Source organism: Monodon monoceros, unplaced genomic scaffold, assembly GCF_005190385.1.
Source record: "Monodon monoceros isolate NGI ecotype Baffin Bay Population unplaced genomic scaffold, NGI_Narwhal_1 Super_Scaffold_21, whole genome shotgun sequence".
Lineage (NCBI taxonomy): Eukaryota > Metazoa > Chordata > Mammalia > Artiodactyla > Monodontidae > Monodon > Monodon monoceros.
This window is the reverse complement of record NW_021703778.1, coordinates 65,595,975-65,618,499: the sequence shown is the minus strand read 5'-3', so window position 1 is coordinate 65,618,499 and position 22,525 is coordinate 65,595,975. Positions and strand designations below refer to the sequence as shown.

The following is a 22,525-nucleotide window of genomic DNA, read 5'->3' as shown; positions in this document are numbered from 1 at the left end:
CACACACACACACACACACACACACACACACACACACACACACACACCCTTACTCTTCCATCACCAAACTCAGGACACCTTATGTGCTACCACTTTGCAAAGGATTGGCTTAAGCCAGTGGTGATTTTGCCCCCCAGGGGACATTCGGCATTGTTTGGAGACACTTTTAGTTGCCACAACTAATTAGGGAGGGGAGCTTCCGGCATCTGATGGGTAGAGGCCAAGGACACTGCTCAACATGCTCCCATGTAAAGGACCCCCCCCCCCGACACAACAAAGAATTATGTGGCCTAAATGTCAATGGGCTGTTGAGAAGCCCAGGCTTAAACAAGTAAAATTAAGGGCTAAAGGAAGATTCAGACTTGTTCACAGAGGGATGGAGTGAGGAAGGGAGAATCATATTATCTTTTACAAGTCCTGCATTTATATATTTCTACCAATATTCTTTAACCAGATGTGGTATGTGATGCCACGCTCTCTGGTGTAGCTCTTTTTTTGTTCACTAACACAAGAGGGGCCAGACACTTGAGAGACTACAACTGCCAAGACCAATATTTGCTTTTTTCCAACGGCCATGTTTACCCAAGATTATTCTGCCCTTGGTGAACTGGAAATTAACTGGCTGTTGACACACTTGGAATAGAGCCAAGGAATAGTCTGGCATCCTTTCCCATGGTGGCAAAGAGGAGACGTGGTTCAAGAAGACCAATCTGTAAAACTTTGGGATGGAAAAGTCTGGATGCAAAGACCACCTCAACTTTTGGATGGAATCCCTCTGCAACCACTTTGAAAACAAGTTCCTCTCAACAGGGCAGTAAGATTTTCAACAGCACAGGAGAGCTCTGAGAAGAGGAAGAAGAAAGGCAGGGGCATAAGGAAAGCTACACAGTGAGGGAAGGAAGAGGGAGAACAAGTATCACCAAATAATTTAACAGCACTTTGACCCAAAGAAGGCAGAAAGGAGGACAAACTCACATCTAATTACTGCTCCGTCAACTGTAGTTTTACAGCCGGGAAAGACTATCTTTGACTGTTAACCCTGAAATATAACCCACCATTGACCTCCATGGGGACCAATCATAGATTCTCTTCTTGTTTGATTTCTGCTATTTACATTCACATAGCTGGCCTGTTTACATAATAGATACTATTGGTAACTGAAATTCAGCTACACCTGATCTGCACAATCACACAATTTCTCTCGCGGGCCACAGAGCTGCTTTTTTCACAGCCATTCACCCCACTTTATCACAAAAATTCAAATGCGGCTACAATTACTACCAAGTTCACCTGCTTACATGAGAAGCCAAGAGATTTTGGACTAAAGACTGTACCAACACCACACGTCAACTCCAACTACTATCCATTCAAGAAAGTCTGGGAGCCAAGGTGTGCCAGCGATGGCGATCCCGACATCCTGGCAATCCTGCGCACCAATGCTTGGACTAATGCGGCCTCTGATGGGAACTTTCTCCATCTCCCGGTGTCTCCTAGAAAGGTGCTGAGGCGCTAGACCCAGAAAGCCAGACCAGACATGCCCTGCCCCAAGTGTCCATGCTTTGGGGTACGGAGGGCAAGGTCAGAGTAGACCCACCCTTCAGTCCCCCCCATGAGAACTCACACCCAACCTCTGGCCTAAAGGGGTTGAATAGTGGCCCCCCAAAAGCTATGTCCACAACTTAGTCATGGAAACCTGTATATATGGCCTGATTTGGAAAAAGTCTGCAGATTTACATGGGGATATTGAGGATACTGAGTTGAGATCATCCTGGATTACATGGGTAGGCCCTAAATCCAATGAGAGGTGTCCTTATAAGAGCGAGAAGAGAAGCCACAGAAGACAGGGGTATGTGTGAAGTGCGGTAGCCACAAGGCAAGGCATCCCTGGAGCCACCAGGAGTGAGAAGAGGTCAGGGATGATTCTCCCCTGGAGCCTTCGGAGGGAGCACGGCTCTGCCAACACCCCAGTTTTGACTTCGGACCTCCGGAACTGTTAAAGAATCAATTTCTGATGTAGTGAATGAAAGGCAGCGAAATAAGCCGCTTGGGGATAATGATTATTTTGAGCTGTAGGCAAGGGAGAAACAGCAAATGCAAGCAGAGGCTTTCTCTGAACTCCCCTTATCTGCCCCAAGATAAACCTCGAAAAGCAATTCGATTGTTTAAATCCCTCCCCTGCAGTTTCATCAACCAGGGAAGACTGACTCACCTCACCTCCGGAGAGGAGACTGGAAGTTGACAGCACACCCAGACAAATTTTGTTATCACTCCTCCCATCTATTCTTCAAAGAGTCCATTCATCTTCCCTAAAAATCCCTTATTCTCTCCAAAGAGGCCTACATCTCCCTCCCTTTTCCCTACTGAGGTGGTATTTAAGCCTGAATTCTATCTCTACTTCTCAGAGTTACTCATTGTTACCCCATGTATATCTCCCATTATACATGAGGTGATACATGTCAATAAACTTCTGTTTTTCTCTTGTCAATCTTTTATTACAGGAGATCTCAGCAAGGTAGAGAACTCAGAAAGGTAGAGAGAAAGCTATTTTCCCTCCCCTACATAAGCCACCCAACTTGTGGTAATTGGTTACGACGGCCCTGGGAAGCTACTCCATGGTCCAACACTGGGCCTGACCAGCCTCAGCATGGCCGGGTCAGGATATACCTGGGCATCCCCCCGACGCTTCTGCCTGCAGCTCCTAAAGAGCTCAGGAAGGTGGGGCTGAGGATATGTCTTTGGCCCTGAAAGCCTGGGCCAAAGATGTTTTCCAAAGGGCGAGCTCTGGGGAATGGTCAGAAAAGTGATTCCACCTGTCACGGGCAGAGCACCACCCCAAGCCACAACCCTTCCCAGAGGGTCTGGGAGAAAAAACTCCAACACCTTGAGGGCCCTCGGATAAAGGGTCGTCATCATCAACCACCTCTGCTGACTCTTCCTGAGGACTTCCCACCAGCCACACCACTGTGTAACTTTCAACAACGTTAAGAGGTAATTACTTATTCTGGGTTTTGATTTCATCATTTTCTGCCTTTCCTTTAAATTGATACCTCTTACATATATAGGCCTGAAAAATATCGTTTAGTGCTGCACGTAAAAAGATACTGGCCCTGGGCTTCCCTGGTGGGGCAGTGGTTGAGAGTCCGCCGGCCGATGCAGGGGACACAGGTTCATGCCCCGGTCCGGGAAGATCCCACATGCTGCGGAGCGGCTGGGCCCGTGAGCCATGGCCGCTGAGCCTGCACGTCCGGAGCCTATGCTCCGCAATGGGAGAGGCCACAACAGTGAGAGGCCCGCGTACCGCAAAAAGAAAAAAAAAAAAAAGAAAGTAAAAAGATACTGGCCCTGTTCCTAAGGAAAGTGAAGCAGAGGGAGCTTGAGCAGTTTGCCCCCAGGTTGCTGGGCGAGTTGGTGCAGGAGCCAGAACCGTGACCTGGAGCAGACTGCAGAGCCCGTGTCTTCAGCCCCGGGTCACACTCTGCTCTGTCTCACTCGAGCCCAGGAGGCTTGTACCACCCCCAGCCCCACTGCAGTGCTCTGTGCCAGGCGCCCCTGCCTAAGCCCCACTGTGGCACGGGCCCCGTCCCTGGCCCAAGCCTCAGCCACTGCCCAGGCCCCTTTCCCTTGACCCCATTACCTAATGGGGTTCAACAGTAATTAGGTACATAAAAATGCTCATGCCCAGTATCAGAGGCTCGAGCACTCCATCCAAACGGGAACAGTGACATCTAAGTGAACGGTTACATCGTAAGGACCACAGGGGACCAGAGAAGAGGGAGTTCCTAAACCACACATGTCATCTTCATCTACAAACCAGCATCATCCCCTGCTAAAGTTAATGACCCCCATAAAGGCACGCACCTCACACTCAAGCAAGGTCCTGTCACTCTGTCAGCAGTGCCACCGCCCCTAGGAGAGGCCACATCGGCTAACTGCTCGGATTCCAACCTCCACCAAGGTTCCAGGCATCTCTGGGACACACAAAGGTGTACAACCTTTTCAGCCAGCGCTTTCTCTTAGCCAAGTACTCTGACAATGCATTTCAGACGCCTTTGAAATGCCCAGCCCCTTGAGCCAGTAATCACAATGATGGTGATCTATCATCACAGCATAATCTTACATGCAGAAAGGCTTTCATATATTAGGACTCTAAACCTTCATTCTTCATGCTAATAAGAACTTGGAAACAACCTGAAGATCCAAAAAAGGAGCTAAGTTGACAGGGTTTCATTCTCTCGACTAGATATATAGCTGAAAAAGTGCTGCTTATGACATTGAGAAAATGCTTACTCTGTAGTAAGTAGAAAAACCAGAATAAATTGTACTTACAGTACGATCACAACCAATCCACCCCATGGAGGAAAAATCTGATAGGAAGTTAGTCAAAATACAAATTTTTCTTGTGTGGTGGGGCTATGGGTATTTCTCTTTTACTTTTTAATTTTGCTACACATTTTCTATAATGACTAGGTATTAAAATTAAGAGCAGAAGAAAAATGAACTTCCTATTTAAGGAAAAAGATGAAGGTGGGCTTCCCTGGTGGTGCAGTGGTGGGGAGTCCGCCTGCCGATGCAGGGGACACAGGTTTGTGCCCCGGTCCGGGAAGATCCCACATGCCATGGAGCGGCTGGGCCCGTGAGCCATGGCCGCTGAGCCTGCGCGTCCGGAGCCTGTGCTCCGCAACGGGAGAGGCCACAGCAGTGAGAGGCCCGCGTGCCGCAAAAAAAAAAAAAAAAAAGATGAAGGTTCCCATGGCTCCCCACTGCTGCCGGAGTTGTTCAGAAGGCCACAGAGAACCCTTCACAAGTGAGTGCTACTTCCCTCTTCAGCTTCCATGGCTCCTTCCCCCCGACCCCGTGCACCCTACTTTCTAGGCACATCTAATTACTTCATATTCCCAGCATCGGCCTTACACCCTCCCTGTCAGTGCTCGGACACGCACTGGTGTGTGCGTCCCTTCTTCTCTCTCCCACTGGGATGCAGGTTCCAGGAAGGCATGGGTTATTATCTTGGAGTCACTCCTGTAACCCCAGAGCCTAGTGAAGTCTCTGGTATATCCTAAGTCAATAGACGTTTGCCAAGGGAATGAGTCAGAAGCACTGAAGACTTGCTCACATGCAGCTCCATCCCTAACGTTTTCCCCAGACACCAGCCCCTCTTGGCCCCCTACGCCCTATCAGGAGTTACCTGTTCACACCTGGTTTCACAGAACACCACACATACCTGGTCTAACAGGACATTTGCCATGTTGTAGTTTAGTTATTTCTTTCCCACATTAGCAACAGCCAATCAGATAAACCATGCACACTTAAGCCTGATAGTTTTACCTGTATCATCTCCCTTTCCCTCACAGCAACACTAGAGGTAGTTATTATCATCATCACGGATGAAGGAACTGAGGCTTGAACATGTTAAGTGACACACTCACTCCCACAGCTAGGAAACAGCAGGGCTTGTCTGACTCCAGAGCCCAGGCCTTGACAATGCTACCCCAGGGCCAGTTTCTTTGTCTGTCCTCTACAGTGGACTGGAAACTTCTTGTGGGCAGGAAGTACATTTTGCCACTTGTCGAAAGCTGGCCAACGTTGCTGCAGACAGCAGACGTTCCAATATTTGATTTGAACCGCAAGAGGATGGCCTTACCATGAACTATACCAACTCATCATGTGAGATGACCCCAGACCTACACAGGTGGAAGGTTAAAGGGTCTGCCTAGCAAAACAAGGGTAATCAAAACAGGTTCAGGTTCATTCAGATTAATACAGAGCTATGTAAGGAATTTCAGGGTGCAACTGTTGCCAGAGAGTACCCCTCCAGCAACCCAGAAGCACTTAATTAAGAAGTGGCATGTTAATTGTTGCTCTTAAATCCCCATGAGCATAGATCCTCTAAAACCCTCTACTGGGCAATAATGTCTTAAATTGGGGGCACAGATCATATTTCAAAAAGCTCTTTCAGGTACACATCATCTGTCAACCCAGTGCAATTTATCGTGGAGATACTTTAATGCTTTCAAATTTTCCTTATAATTCTAAGTTAGGTGACTTCCCGCTATTCCAAACTAATGAAATTTTTTACTGTACTGAAAGAATATTGTGAACGCTTCTCAAAATATTTATGAACTTTATTCACCCCTGGCACGTCAGGAAGAAGTCTGTGCCCTGAGTGCTAGCTGGGACATCACCCAGCATGCACACCCACAGTGTTTTAACACTTATTAGCAGCTTGTCTGGGGTTGCTGCTGGTGAAGCGTTAGCAAGCAGACACGCACAAATTAGCAGGTCCAACATGGAGCTCTGCTCTGTGGGGCACAGGCAACAAGTAGATATTTTTAATCGTTTCTGAAAACATATATGTCAATGGGGAAAATGCAGCATCTTACATAGCATGAGAAAATTAACACGTTTAGGAAAAACGACACCAAAGTGTGACATCTATAAGGTATATAATCCAGGAGGTGGCTAACCTAGGCAAAACCTGAAGTGGTCACAGAACTCTCTCATCCAGGTCTGAAATCTTCGTAGATTAAAAGCGGGGGTGGGGGGTTGCCACCATCATGGGAAAAGGCCAATCAGATCATCTTTACTTTTACCTGTGAGACCACCTCTGCACCCCATGATAAAGCCAGAAAGTTGGGCTACCCGATTCCTACCAGAATGTGACTTCCATCAAGTCTACAGGAGTCTGACATATGGGGAAAAGTCCACCAGACATGCCTCTGAAGGCCCAGGTCTCGGTCACCACTATGCGTCACACAAGCCGTGCGGCTATGGTTCTGAGCCCCTCAGTCTCCCTTCGTCACCTGTGGAATAGGACACGACCTGTTTACAGCCCTGACCTCTGACAGTATTAGGACATGTGCAATCATTTTAAAAGCTAAAACACCACCACGGAGGATATGCACGCTGTTATTTTTTTTTTTAATTAAATGTCCCCTATGAACTAATTTATTGGCTCAAAGAGTAGGAATTGCACGTATGGCTCTGGGCTAGGGGTTAGGAACACAGGAGGGAGGTAAAGCCAGGGCTCTGCCGCAGAACCGTCCTCCAAATCCGGGGGAGGAGAGACCCACAAATGATTACGATATAATGGGATGCGCACTGTGGTGGGTGGGGTCATCCAAAGTCATCCTGGGGAATACTGGTGCGGGGACGTGAAGGAACTGCAGAAAGGGGTATCCCACAGGAGCCAGGGGGAGCTGACTCTGGAAAACGACAGGGAGCACAGCTCGCACTGGAGACGGGCCACAGCAATTGGACATCACGTACAGGAAGCGGCAGGAAGGCTGGGGCATTTTAGAAGAATAGGAACGTTTCAGGAAGGCTAGCTTGAGGTGGGGCAGAGGGAGGAGCAGTCAGAGAGCTGGGTACCACCACCTGTGTGACCGCATCTCACCCTCACTATTCGGCTGTTACCTTCACAAAGCGCAAGTCAAAAGTGAGGACCACCGGGGCTTCCCTGGTGGCGCAGTGGTTGAGAGTCCGCCTGCCAATGCAGGGGACGCGGGTTCGTGCCCCGGTCCGGGAAGATCCCACGTGCCGCGGAGCGGCTGGGCCCGTGAGCCATGGCCGCTGAGCCTGTGCTCCGCAACGGGAGAGGCCACAACAGTGAGAGGCCCGCGTACCGTAAGTAAGTAAGTAAATAAGTAAATAAATAAATAAATAAATAAAAGTGAGGACCACAGGCCAGACACCAGGGCTCAGGCCACTGCCTCAGGGACCCCTCGGTTGTCGCATAGTTACTGCACTCCCAGCACGTGGAAATTACACACGAGCTAAGGCAGCAAGACATGTGGGTAAAAACAAACGAAAATGGTTTCAAAAAAAAACATTTTTTCAAGATCAGAAGTCGTCGAGGCTATCATAGAGACATATTTATGTAATATGGGGCTTCAAGTTGGCTCTAGAGAAAATATAATTAGAACGTGTCATTAGTTGAAAAGGAGAGAATTTCCCTCAAACCGCAGAGGTGTACCTGTGATGCACCAGGTATCAGGAATTTGAAGATGAGTAAGACACTGTCCTTGGCATCTAACGGCGGGGGGAAGTGGGGGGTCAGGACAGGAGAGAGAGGAGTAAGGGGAGCCTTCTCAGGGAAGAGGATGTTTAAATCTGCAGGTTGACAAGAAAAGAGAAGGAGAGGAAAGGGGGAAGGGGTGGGTGGGAAACTGCAAGCGGCAGAGTTCCTGAGAGGAACCTGGCCCATCAGGGAACCCTCAAGTAGTTCAGAAAGGCCAAGCCAGGGGGTCGGTAATATTCTGGAAAAGGAGTGGTGAAGGCTGACAACAGCAACAGGCCACCGGGTACTAGCGCAGAGAATGACGCCTTTTTCCAAGAAAAGAGACTTTTTATCTAAACATTTTCCTCTACCCCATACAAAGTGTTTGGCTCACTGGTGCTTGGAAATGTAGACGATTGTTCCTGGAATGTCAGAACCCTGCATGCACTTTCTGTTGAACAAAGCAGGAGAAGGGTGGCGCATTCAGCCACAGGACTCCCTAGAGGACTGTGACATAAGGTAAACTCACCTGTAAAATGGTCCCCTGGCAGAGACCCTAAGGAAGGCCTCGGAATTATTCCACGCAAGGCTCTGGCTCCTCTGGTGAAAGCATTAACTGGTAAGGAGAGGGCTTAAGGAAATGCAGACACACCCGCTGAGGAGGGGCCCCAATGGGGCGTGTCACATTCCTTTGAAAACAGGGCCCCTGCTCTAATTTGTGTAATCAGACCAGAGATTGGAGGGCGGAACTCTGCTTCCCATTTACTACAATATCACGCTCCAGCCCAGGAAACCCCACCAGGGCTTTTGTTTGGAATTCTTTTTCCTTGATTAGGTGTAAGCCCTATTATTCCCGCCACTCCAAAATACCACATGGGTCTGATGAAGCCGCAATGCACAGCACAAGACACCAACTCCTGTGAATCAGGCAAGCTCGGTCTTTTCTTCTCTGTCGTTTTAGAATGATTTCTTTTTCATTCCCTACTCGGTAGAGGAAGGGGGGGAGCAGGGACATTCTGCACAGCTGGAAAGTCAAATCGTTTGCACTCTCTGCCATGTGAACCCAGGGGAACACTCCCGGGCTGCACACACAGCCTCTCGCTGCCCGGCCAGCTCTGCAGGCTCAGCTAGTGAGAGGGGATGAAGGGGGCCGCAAAGCCCTATCTGTGCACAGCATCTTTGCCGAGGCTGCTCTCGGTGGAGCTGTTCCTCACTCTGCCTCCTGGAAGGACTGGCAGGGCTGCACTGCGATGCTATCTGGCTGCCTTCGTTATGTAATTCAGCTGGGATCCAACCCCAAAGGCGGGCTGAGGAGCAGGGTGGGGGTCATGGGCCAGTTGGAAGACAGATTCCAGCATGACTGACATTTCTTACAAGGAAAGACAGAGGTTAGAGGTAAATTTCACTTCAAAGCAGCAAATATGGGAATTGGCAAAGAGAATAAATCATTTCATTATTTAGTAAATACTTGAGCAATGTAAGAGACACATTCTGTGGTCCATACAGCCTCAAGGACCATGGGGCCTGCCTCACCTCCTCCCCTTCCCCTCCACCAAAGCCCTCTGGGTGGTGAGGGCTGAGAACAGCAACAGGCCACACGGGGTACTAGTGCAGAGAATGACGCCTTTTTCCAAGAAAAAGGGGTGGATCTCTGAACCTAAGGCAGTTAATCCATTGTCAGGCCAGGGACCTAATATTTAGGTGACCTGGCTCCAACAAGCCAATTTTTGCCAAGATTGTCCCCAGTCACTGAGCCTTTCTGTTTGATGAAACCCTGGCAGGGAGCTTGGAAAGTTAGGAAGTCAGAAAGGCCGGGGCTGGACCTGCAAGGTCAAGTGCATAACAAGAGGATCAAGGACACCCCAAGATAGGATCAGAGGTGCGGGAGCCCAGAAGAGCACCTTGAGTGTCTCAGTCCAATTCCCCTGAGCCCCATGGGTGCTGTACTTCCCATCCTCTGGTATCAAAGACGACACACAGAAACCTTCCCTGTTTACCAAACTGATGTGAATAGGTGTCTACCACAACCAAAGACCCCTGCCTGAAATAATCACCCAATGTGTGCCCAGTGCTATCTCAGAGCCGGTGTGACAGACAAAACCTCTCACTGGATAACTGCAGAACGTGGCAGCACGGCTGCAAGAAAGTGCTAGCGAGAGAATACACACAGTCTGGCTCAAGAATGGAGAGCACAGCTCACTTTGGGCCAGATTAACCAGATGGTGCTCCTTAGGAGAGAAGGGACTCCAATTTGCCCAGGAAGAGCAGGAAGGGTGTAGCTGAACACTGAGGAGAAAGTTGATAATCTCTCTGTGAAACAAGACTTCATTCTAATTCCTCTGGGCTGCGGCCACATCCGCTGGCCTCATTTACTTAGACTGTAGCCCACGCAGAACTGGGAGAGGTTCTGCTGGCCAGCTCTCCTGCCTCAATCTTTGGTGATCCTAGTAAAATACAGCAATCCCCGGGGTAGGCTACTTAGCGCTCTCTTATTAACAACTGGTCTGCATGCTGAAAAGCAAGAGGCATGTCAGGCTGCTGGGGAATCCTGCCTCTGAACTCCTCCCAGCCTGCTTTCTTGTTCACATCATGAGCAGAAGGGCAAGGGGACGTTCATTCACAGCAGTCCAAGTGGAATCAGGAACTACATCCTGGACTTGTGAGAGGTGTTCAGTGATGAGGGTGGGAGTGGAGACAGAAAACAAATAAAGACAACACAAGCAGGTGGGTCGGTAAGAAGCTTATCATTTATCAGGAAATATGACATGTACACAACTGACCCAATCACATGCATGCACACACTAACTGCTGTAAGGTGTACATAAAATGGATGAGGAAATCATTTCTAAATCCTGTATTTGAGGAAACTTGCATTGAGAAATGCAGTTGAGTGGGAATATAAAATGCCCGTAGTTATGTAGGCAATATCAACATTACTGTACAAACATGATTTAAATTAGTAAAATGAATGACAATGATGGCTTTCAAGGTTTTTTGCTTTTAAGCAGCCAAGTGTTGCTTTTTTTTTTTTTTTAATGTAACTTTACTCAGAAGCCAATAAGCAATGCAGATTCATAAAGGCAGAGCTGCTCTGGTTGAAATGGGGGCACAAGACTTGGAGCCCCCAGTTCTGCAGGTCGCTCACAGGCCTCCACAGAGTACACAGGGCTCCAGGAAGGAATCACAGCTGGAAAACCCTTCTTGTAAATGTATTAAGGGCTGGTGTCTTTCAGGCACACGTGGTCATTTTGAATTTACCTAGGAGAAGTGTTCCCAGGTAGTGGAATGTACTTGCAAAAAACGATGACTGTTTACAAGGTAAGGACTGAGGTTACATTCTGAGCCTGTGGTTTTAATTTTAACTCTGCCAGCCTACCTCTAGCAACCCAGAAACTGACCTCTCAACCACACGGAAGTGCCAGAGATCTGGGCTATCGCATCACACACCTGTGTGTGTCATTCTCTTCCTCTGATACATCTGGTTCTTGACATGTCTAAATTCACTGCCCGCGTGCAGTCCCCAAAGTGCCTCTGAATCTGACCATTAGTAAGGATTTTCTGAATTTCAACCCTACCAATTTATTCTCAGGGCACATTTACAACATGGCTCCACCTGCTTAAAGAGAACATGACTTTTATACCCCAAGACTCCACCCCAACCTGCGTCTGTGCCACTGGCTAGACCCCCTCTACTGAACCCACACCCTCCAGATAAATCAGATCACCAGGTTCATGTAAGTTAGCCTGGCCCAAAGCGTTGCCTAGGGTTGCTGCAGAGGTCCTGTGGTCCAGGAATTCCTCAGAGGCTTCAGCAGGCTCCAAATGGTGTGAATTTCTTAGAGGAGAACCAAGAAGGAGCACCTCAATGCATCAGGAATGTTTTGTGTGCGTGGCATGTCTCACATCACTGCCACGTCCTTTGGGAAAAAAATCAGTGACTTAAACATTTCCCCCGATTATAATCAATTTGACATTTTCTTATGAATACTGTCCAGTAAAGACAACTAAATCATAAATGTGTGGAAATCAGCCAACAAATGGTAAATTACAAGTAATGTCCCATTAAAATGAGGAAGACGACAAGGACACGTGCTATTTCTACTCAACATTTTACTCCACGCTCTAACTAATGCAGAGAAATGAAGTAAGGTAAAAATACTAGAAAGGAGGCAGGCCTTCTTCATTTTTTGCTAATGAAATGCCTGTCTGCCTAGAATCTAGTCAATTATAGATGGTCAGATACAGTAACCATTTAGAAAATGTCATTTTTAAAAATTCCACTCGTTATCAAGAAGGGATGGAAGGGAGGGAGGGAAAGCGGAAAAAAATACCTAGAAAATAAACCTACCTATAAATACACCAAATCAATCTTATCTTAAATTTTACTGAAGGACAGTAAAAGAAGATACAAATAATGGAGAGAACTACCATTTCCCAGATGGGAAGACTCAATATTGTTAGACAGCAATTATCCCTCTACCAGTTTAAAAAATCAGTATGATCCAACCAACATCGCAACAGGATATTCTGCAGAACTTATAAAGCCGATTCTAAAGTTTAACTGGAAGAGAAAAAGCTTCAGATAACTAAAATGTTTTTGAAAAATAATGAAGAGAAATCTAGCCTGACAAAACTAAACACACTGTAAAGCTATAGTAACTAAAATGGTGTGATATCATCACACAAATAAATAACAGGATAGAGAATATGAAAAACAAATACATAGATATCAAGGAGACAATAAACTTATCATTTAAAGTAAGTAAAAAGAGCAAACTATTTGACACATTACATTGGGAAAGTAAACACATAAACAAAAACTAAGTTACAAGTATACCACTAACAGACACAAAAACAAATTCCAAGTAGGTAAGAAGTATAAATGTGAAAAACTATAAAGCCGGGGCTTCCCTGGTGGCACAGTGGTTGAGAGTCCGCCTGCCGATGCAGGGGGCGCGGGTTCGTGCCCCGGTCCGGGAGTGTGCTGCGGAACAGCTGGGCCCGTGGGCTGTGGCCGCTGAGCCTGCGCTCCGCGACGGGAGGGGCTGCAGCAGTGAGAGGACCGTGTACCGCAAAAAAAAAAAAAACCACAAAACTATAAAGCCAGAAAAAAAAATATGAAGACTCTCATGTACAAAGAAGACTCTTATCTTCTTTCTCTGTGAGATATAGAAAAGCTCACAGATGTGGCAACACTATGGTTAAACCTTCTATATTTTATAAACAAAGCTAAAGACATTCAGTAAAGAAACATTATTTTAAAAGACTTTTTGAGGGGGGGAACACAACTTGGTCTATTACTTTTTACTCTTAAACTTCCTATAATGTGTATTTCATAACAAGTGAGAATTCAAATATTGTTAATAATATACATTTGTATATATTATTAAACTTTTTTCAACAAAAAAGTTAATATAAAGGAATACTTCAAGTAAGTCCTTTCATAGATATTCACAAATGCTTGCTATTTGTCAGGAATAAAAATAAGAGGACCGCGTGGACAATCACCTGAAATATTTTCCTTTAAACATTTTCCTTAGAGCCTCTCCCATAGATGTTCTGGAAGAGAAACTATGCCCTTGATGATTATCTGAATACATAAGTAAACAAACAATCATCCCATAAGTAAACTAAGAATCTCATAGGGAAGGGACCTCGTAATTCCTAACCTATGGGAGGGGTGTTCTTTTTTCCTTTTAAATGGGACAGCTTTTACAAAACTCGAAAACTGTGATTTTTTTTTCCCTAACAAATGCATTGTAAAAGTGTTTTTAAAAATCCAGGTCTCTGCCAAAACCCTGAGTTTTCTTCACATCTACCAGAAGGGCTACTGGAGTCTTGCTGGAGTGCTGAATTTGGGATCAAGGTGCAAAGTTACCACGTTAAGTGACACTCCCTTATTGCAAAATAGAATCCTATGCCCTGCAAAATAGAATCTTTTAGGTCTGTCTCACTGTGAGGTGGAGAAATTCACACTCAGCCAGTAGCATGATCCCATCTTTTCCATTCTTTCCAGAAACAGTCCTTCTTGGTAAAGTCATGCTTTTTATTTTACCTTTTTCTAAATAGTCAACAGGTAATCCTAAATCAGTACAATTTCCCTGTCCCATCATCCTAGAAATAGCATATGTCATTTGTTTCAAAGGTCTGCAGTTCTGAGTTTCCATCAAACAATACTACTAATGTTTTAGTCTTTCTTTCCCAGGAGCATTTTTATGGTATCTCTTTAAGTCACCCTATGTGAAAACTATAGCTTTCTGATGGAAGTAAGGCTTAAAACTCAATCAAAATTTCCTGTCTATTTAGTATCAATAGCTGGTACAAAGAGGTCTCACTTCCTCACCCTAGATCAGGGAAATCTCATCTATAGGATTCCCAGTCACTCCAAGTAGTCCCTATGGGTGTGAAACTCACAAGTGAGTATCAGCCATCCCTCAAATGTCCTCTTTCAGGATCACTTTGACGCAAAAGTGTTCCTCACATCGTAATCATTTGTACTAATCAAAAATTAGTACAAATACCTGTGTACTAATTTATATTACACATCTTGCCTGATCCTGGACAAAGTTTACCCATTGGCATCCACTGATTAAGTACTCTTCTATCAGGAAATTCAGTTCTTTGAAATCCTCCATCAAGCCTAGTGAGAAAAAAGTCATAAAATTCCAAGACTGAAACTGCTGTGTTCTGTAGCTTAGGCTACCAGGAATAAAATAACTACAAATTAAAAGACATTTATCACAAGCTAATCTCTTAGCACAAAAATTAAACAATAACTATTAAACAGAACCATTATTTATATAATTTTTCCTGACAACTTAAGTATTTTATAAATAACAAGGAAGCATTTTTTTCCACCTAAGTTATATGAAGTAACAAAGCATAACACAAAGTAGGCAAGTATTCAGTCCCTTCTGTATTAAATTATGGTTATAAGATGCATTTATTTTTATGTGCATTTATTAAAAGCCTTGAAATGACACACACCAAATTCTTAACACTCTTTAGGAAGAGGTGGGAAAAGGTGAGAAGGAGAGAGACTTTTACAGTTGATTTTCTAAATATCTGTATTACTTGAATTCTCTAACATGTATCAATTTTGTCATTTTAAAACCATGAAACATGCAAAATAATGCTGGCACAGATGCACTGAAAATGGCACTGTAGTAAATTGCTGGGGCACTGTAAATAGGTACCATCTTTTGGCCAGGTATGGAATGGCTTTAAACATATCTATATCCATTGACTCTGCAATTATATGCTTTACCAGTTTTCTATAACGTGGCTATCTTAATTTTTATAAAGAAAAACAATGTAGCTTAATACATATATCACCTTAGATCTTTAAAATCTGGGCTTTTGAAACATAAGGTAGGAAAGTAATAGTAGAGTTGATTCTTGCTATTTGCAGTAGTTATGTTCTGCAAAGTCACCACAGACACTGAACTAGTCAATACTTGACTATTGCTCCAAGGGGAAATCCAGGGTTAGGTTCTTATGAGCCTCCAGTCACAGCAGTTTCATCAACTCATCAATATATAACCCTGTGATATCTGTGTTTCTGTTTAAAGACAGACAGATAGATGGACAGATATGACGGACATTGAACTCATGGCCAACAGCACCATCACTCATGCCTCAATGAAGCTTACCTAAAGTATCCCCATTTTCTCCATAAGGCACATTACAGCCTTCTTGTACTTAAACACTAGGCAGCACTTCAGCACTACACTTAGGGGCCATTTGAAAGAGCAAAATCACCAAGAAACACAAAAATCTGAAAAACATGGCACTGAATAGACTGTGAAAAGGATAGTTGTTTACAGACTGAGAGCTGAAACAAGAAGACACAGCATCACCTTGTTTGACCTCAGCTGGGAACAGATGCATCAGGTGACTCAGATTTTTTTTGCCTCTCTGCACATGTGTGTGTCCAAGACTGACTGCAAAGGGGCCAGGAGTATTGAGTTTAGGGTTACCAATGAATTTTAGCCAGTAGACAAATTTGCAAATATGGGGTCTTAAATAACGATAATCAACTGTACGCCTTTTCCTTTATTAGACAGAGCAGTATTCTCAAAAGATGGATTAACAGCAGAGTCAAGAGAGATCCATAAAAAGCTTTTTTGTCTCTGCTAACTCAGCGGTTCTCAACCAGGTGTGATTTCGCTCCCAGGGGACATTTGGCAATGTTTGGAGACAACTGGTGATTATCATTGATTGGGTCTAGTGGGTAGGGGCCAGGGATGCTGCAAAACATCTAAGAATGCACAAGACAGACTCCAACAACAGGATTATCTGGCCCAAATTGTCAACAGTGCCAAGACTGAGAAATCCTGTGCTAAGTGACCTGAATCTTTACACCTTCTATCAATGTACACTTTAATGCCTAAAACTACATAAATAATTAAAGTTATTTAAATAAAAGTTATTTAAAAAAAGTTATTTAAACAAAGTTATTTAAATAAAATTAAAATAAAAAAAATAATTAAAATTCGTCAAGGACGAAGCAGCTCTCCTACTTTATTTCTTGGTGCCCCTTTATTTTCAAACTTAATAAATTTTTATTAAACACAACTGAAAACACAAAGCAGTTATAAGCTATATTGAGAAGTGCTACTTTCCCCATCATTTCCACTTGTAATGGTGAATGGGGTAACTCCAACAATAATGTAAAACATGGCACCAGTCTGAAATCTAGTTTCTGTTTTTAACACTAGGAAAGTAAAAATCATCACTGCATAGGAAATTTGGAAAGTATAATGTGTAGTATACTGCTCATGAGATAGAGAACCCAACACACTCCTAGCAACTTTCAGATCAAGTCACGAACCTTTGAGACGGTTCTTACAGTTACCCTGTCTGAGGAAGAAAATTTTAAAGTCTTACTAGGTCTTAATGATTCTATGAAAAAAGGCCCAACTAAGTGCCCCCCCACAAGTATCCTTACTGCACACTGCCCCCCATGTGGATTTAATATTATACATTTATTCAGTCTTGAATCAATCCTATTTTTAAATAGTGAATCAAGCAATTTGTAGAGTGGCCTCCAAGGGTCACTCAAGAGCATTTCAAAATCACTGTACTAACCTAACAAGGATAAATAATTCTCAAGTGGGAGGCAGACTAATAGACTAAGAACTGCACTTGGAGTTTGGAACCTGAATTCTTGGCTGTATGAGTTTAGAGCCAAGTGATTAATTCAAGAATCTTTTATTCTGGAAAGATGTTTTAGCTCAACTGTGAAAAAATAAGGCCGAGACATTGTTTACTGTTCTAAGTATGCTCTGCTGGAGATTACAGGTCCTGCTGTCAAATGCCTTCAACTTCCTACAGGGTCCTGCTGAGCACTCAACCCTAGAAACGACAGTCTTCCCTCCTCCTGCAGCCTCTCTTGCCACTCTCTCAGGCTCCTATTCTTCCTCTACTCCAGCCTACATGTGCTGCTCCACACCCACACTCGGCACTCCAGGCCAGGACGCTTCAGGCCACCAGGATCAGGACCCCCCAAGAAGTCAGAGATTAAAATGTAATTCCCAGATCACATCCCTGGCCTACTGATTGGAATCTTGGATGGAAGTGTTGGGAATCTGTAGGGTCCATTCCACCTCCCACTTCTTTAACAACTATAGCCCAGCCACAGAATAACACCTGTGGATTACTGAAAATGCCATCATTATATCTTTGATTTATTGATCACATTTCCCATTGCCTGACTCTATCCCCTAAGTCCATTTTCAGCATCTAGCGGAGCTAGGAAATGTCGTCTGTTGTTAACACATTCATTTGAGACAAACGCCTCTTTTCTAAACTCCAATATGCTACATATGATATCCACCCCATAAAATCAGAATTGTGCTTCTGCAACCAGACTGAGAGCTCAAGGGTAGGGACTATGTGCTATACCTGGGCTCATCCCCAGTGGCAAGCACAGTCCCTGGCACATAGCAGGTACTCATTTGTTGAATAAATGGATGCACGGATGGATGGATGGCCTCTCAATGCCACTGTTGAACTTCATCAATTCTACCTAATTTGTGACTAATGTTAATGGGAAAAAGCAGAAGACTCAATTGAGTAACCTCCCACAGAGGAATTCTGAGTGAGTGCGGCATGACTCTCAGAGAGCCCCACAGGAGAAAGGAGAGGTAGTTCTCCAGAGCCATTCAAATTTGGCACTCTGTAGGGTTTTCAACATAAGTCAGCTAGTTGACTGAGCATGTGCAGTCCTAGCAAGGAGCAAAAGCAGCCAGTGAAGATGAGAAGGAAAACTGGTCACCAAAGAACTTTTCTGGGCATGAGAAGATGATACTTAAGGCCAAGGTTAAACATTCTGATTATCAAAGATGAAGACAAATCTGTAATTAGCCCAAGTGGGTCAACCCACAGGATAAAGTCTAGACTCACTCAAGATCATTTACCCTGGGATTCAAAGCTGCCCATAATTTACAGCTGGTCCAGTCAGAACAAAGCTCAGGTCTTTTATTTGATGGTTATAGATGTGAACAAAGAAGGATGTAGCCTTGCTGCTGGCAGCCATCTTGGGAACATGAAGAAATCTAAGAAAATCTCAAGAACCATGTCTGCAACTTGACAGGTGATTGAATCAATGAGTTATCTTCATTGTTTAGGCTAATTCAGGTTTTCTATTATCCAAAGCATCATGATGCATGCCCACTCCTACCTTTCAAGCTGATCTTTCCCTTTTCTCTTAGCACATACATAGATCTACTATTCCAAGAGTCTGTATACTGTCCACCAACATACCTCATCCACTCCCACCTCCCACCTGTGTGTGTCATTTATGCCTAAAATATTCTTCCCTTGTTCTCTTTTATTCAAATCCTGTCTGGTCTTCTAGACTCAGGCTGGAGTCCTTACCCCTGTGAGGGCAGATATCCAGAACCATAGTTTTCTTGTCTCCTCCAAGCTCCCACCTTGAGAACTCCCTCGATTTTAGTTGTCATCCATATCCTAACCTTACACTTTTAATGATCCTTTTGCAAGCAGAACCTCAAACTGGATTTCAAGTTCTGTGTATTTTTCAACTCCTTCTAAACAGCCCCTTGCACAATGTCTTGTGATTCGCAGAAAACCAATAAATCTCTTTAAGCAAATTCAAAATGTGATTTAAACCTCCTGGTCGCTGCCAGTCATACCCTCTTATTTCACATAGCAATGTAGAAGATAGAAAGGAATTTCAGATGCAACACATTTCAACATTACACAGTTGGCTACAGTCCTGTCACATTTCACAACCAGACTGGCAGTAACAGCTGGATGAAGATCAGAAATTCATCAGGCTGCCTTCCCATCTGAAGATCACTGAAGCCCTTCCAGTGAAGACGTAGACTAACTCGGCAAGTTCTAAAAAGTCAAGTCCCAGACCTTTCCAACACCTGCATAAAATCATCCTAGGGGCAGTACCAGAATAGAAAACAGAAAAGCACAGTCCAAGGCATTCACAGGTCAACAGGCTCTGATCACCTCCAAGCCTTTTATATCCTCCTTTGTGTTTGCAGTCCTAGGTCCCTTTAGAGCACCCAGGGGTACATCTGTAAGGTTTAAATGAGGGACACGAAATAAACAGAGACTGAGATTTATCCCCCTTCACAGTGATGGGTAGGAGACAATGAGTAAGTTGAAGAATGATATCGGGACCCAGTATTGTTTCCACTGAAGATGACAACAAGAAAATGAGAAAGGGGGAAGTAAGTGTGTATGCACTGCATGTTCACACACAAGCAGCAAAGATGCTGATATAGCCAAAGGATCGATATAGTCCTGGCCACTCAAAGTCAACCCGTCTGTGTGTGGCATGACAGGTCTCCTGCGCAAGGATGTTGTTGCCCCAGTTAAGGTCTATATCAATAGCACCTGACCATGTTTTTCAACAGGTTATAGAAATGGAAGGGCTGCCTGATAAAATTTACACCACCACTATAAGTGATCTATAGAGTAAAGCAATACCTTTCTAATATGTATATACCTATAATGATAGAGAGCTTAGTAACCATTAATCCTCCCCTCCTAGAGACCAGTAGTTTCTTTGGTTTCTTTGCTCAATAGCCAGAATCATCCATTCAATACTGCTTCTTCATCCTCTTCCCTGATTAACACTGCCTTCTCTTCCTGGGTTATAAATTGGTTCTGAAGAGGTTCACAGATTGCATTTCATTTACCAGGCCCTGCAGACAATGTTACAGATCAAAGGCCTGTCAACTGAAACATTCCATGTCTTCTAACAGTCTCTGCATATCACAAGAATTACCATGAGGAATTTAGTTCTACTAGTTGCTCAAGTCTGTAGATGCTCTCAAAATTGCCCTTTATGTTAGCCACGTGGCTACTAGAGATGGTTCTCAAAGCACTTCCTGTTCTAAAGGGCTCTGCCTTCGCTCTGTGGCCAGTGACCAACCTAATTTTGCTTTTCTATCCACATTGTCCATGGTGCCAAGATGCCTTCACAAGCTATCACTGGCCCAGACACTCGCTGGATCTGTATGCTACGAGCGAGCGACCCTCTCTCCTGTTCCTGGGACTGGACAGAAAGAACAAACCTTAGGACAAAGTGAGGTTAGAAAACCTATCTCCTGAAAAGCCAGTCTGGAACACCACCTTTTCTGCTTCTCCTTTCAAAAACATCTCACCAGCTCACAACTATGGGCCAAGAAATGAAAGAACCAGAATTAACACGGCAAAAGTAGAGGGGTGAACCCAAATAGCTGATGTCCCACCAAAGAAAGAAACCAGCCAACCACCACCACAAAAATCTCTGTCCACGCTTTTAAATCCATTCCCTGAATCCGACAGAGGCAGATCAGCCATGTCCCAACTCAACTGTCTAGCCCTGTGTTAAAGGCGAAGTCCCTATCAAGAATCTCTTTCACTAAAGCCATGTGGTTTGCAGCAACTGCTTTTCTTTGTCACCAACAGGTCAGGAAAGTACCCTCTTCAGAGATGCGGGAGACTAAAGTCGCTGCCTATTTCCCTCCCTACGCTGTCTGCCAGGCAGACCAGCCACACCTCCTATCAAAGGACCTGCTCTTGCCATTAAGAAGCAGAAACGGCTGTTCCCCTCTCATCATCATCAAGTTTCCAGTCTTTCAGAATGTTCCAGCCCCACCTAATGTCCTGCATGGCCGGCTCTACTGCTTCACAGAACCAGCAGAATATGGAAAGGAAAAAACATCCCTTAGACTGGGGATGCACAAAGATAGCCACGTCCTCCCCTGGTGCTTGTTCCAAGAAATGACAGGATCAGTCTGGGACACAAACATCCTCAGCTTCAAGCTGCTATTCCGGGTATCCGTTCAATATTTATTGAGTGCCCAGTTGGAACACGGTACTGTCAATACGCCCCAGGCAGGCTAAGCTTGCACAAGGGCTCACCAGCAAACCCAAAGCGGTATGCATTTCAGACCACCGTCCAGGAACAGGGAACAATTGTTCCTTATTGATTTAGTTGACCATAAAAGGATATGCAAATTTGCAGAAGATCTGCAGCCTCTGCTATGCCTGGAACACTTCAAGAAAACTCGGAAAATAACACATCTATACACACACACACACACACACACACACACACAGTAGGATAAGACATACCATGCAGATGCAAGGTTAAAAAGGTTTCCTCACTAGAAATGTTTCCTACCCTATTAACCTACCTTTTCCCCACCATTCCTTTCCTCTTCTACAGAAGAATGTGGACTTTTCCCCCTAATACCTTAATCATTATTGCAACCAGCAATTTATGAAGGGAAGAGCAAAGAAATGTACTGCTTTTTAGCCCCCATTTTCCTATATACATCAGTCAACAAAAGAAAAACCGTAATACATCTAGTGAACTGTTCCCTGAGGTCACCCCCAAATCTTCACTGACTTAAGCTATTAATGCAATGACTATGTTGCCCCAACCAATAACGAATAAGGAAAACCAGAATAAATCTAACTTATCGTGATAAGGTTTCTTTGCTTCCATTACAACTTAGTGTGGAAATATCACACTGTCACTTTTTCTGGTAACTCTACTCAAACTTGCTTTTAAAAGGTTTTTCTCCCCAGAAGAGTAGATGATCAGTGGGTGGAAGAAGAGAATACAAAGTGTAGGATGGCTCGGTGGCAGGTTAAGTTAGGAATGGGTGCTCAAGGAAACAAAAAGTGTTCCAAAGCAGATCAGAGCCTAGAATCTTTGCAAGGCTACGGAATTCATACCTGTCCTTTTCAGGAAAATATGACCCTTCCTGGCCATACTGCGCAGGTTTTTTTCCCAGGTATCTGGTGACAAGCTGTTCTAGGAATACATGATAAACCTCACACCTTCCTTTCCGGTTATCATTATGTATCATCTTGTGGAACGACACATGAAAAGATGGCTAAGGATACAAATGTCCCACAGGAAGCATACACTACAAGTCCTGAGACTCTAGCGGAAGGGGCGCCCTGAGACTCTAGCGGAAGGGGCGCCCTGAGACTCTAGCGGAAGGGGCGCCCTGAGACTCTAGCGGAAGGGGCGCCCTGAGACTCTAG

The 22,525-nt window shown here is 44.7% G+C and overlaps 1 protein-coding gene across 4 annotated transcripts in view; it reads right to left on the bottom strand.

The window, feature by feature from the left end:
* TLN2 (talin 2) overlaps window positions 1-22,525 on the bottom strand; it is a 443,808-nt gene that overhangs the window by 276,693 nt on the left and 144,590 nt on the right. The window contains exon 1 of one of the 4 annotated variants that reach the window (XM_029237654.1): window positions 8,526-8,581. The exons of the other annotated variants lie outside the window; for them this stretch is intronic. The gene's annotated coding sequence lies outside the window, so the exon portion shown is untranslated. Of the gene's footprint in view, window positions 1-8,525; window positions 8,582-22,525 lie in introns of those variants that run through there. 4 annotated transcript variants of the gene reach the window in all.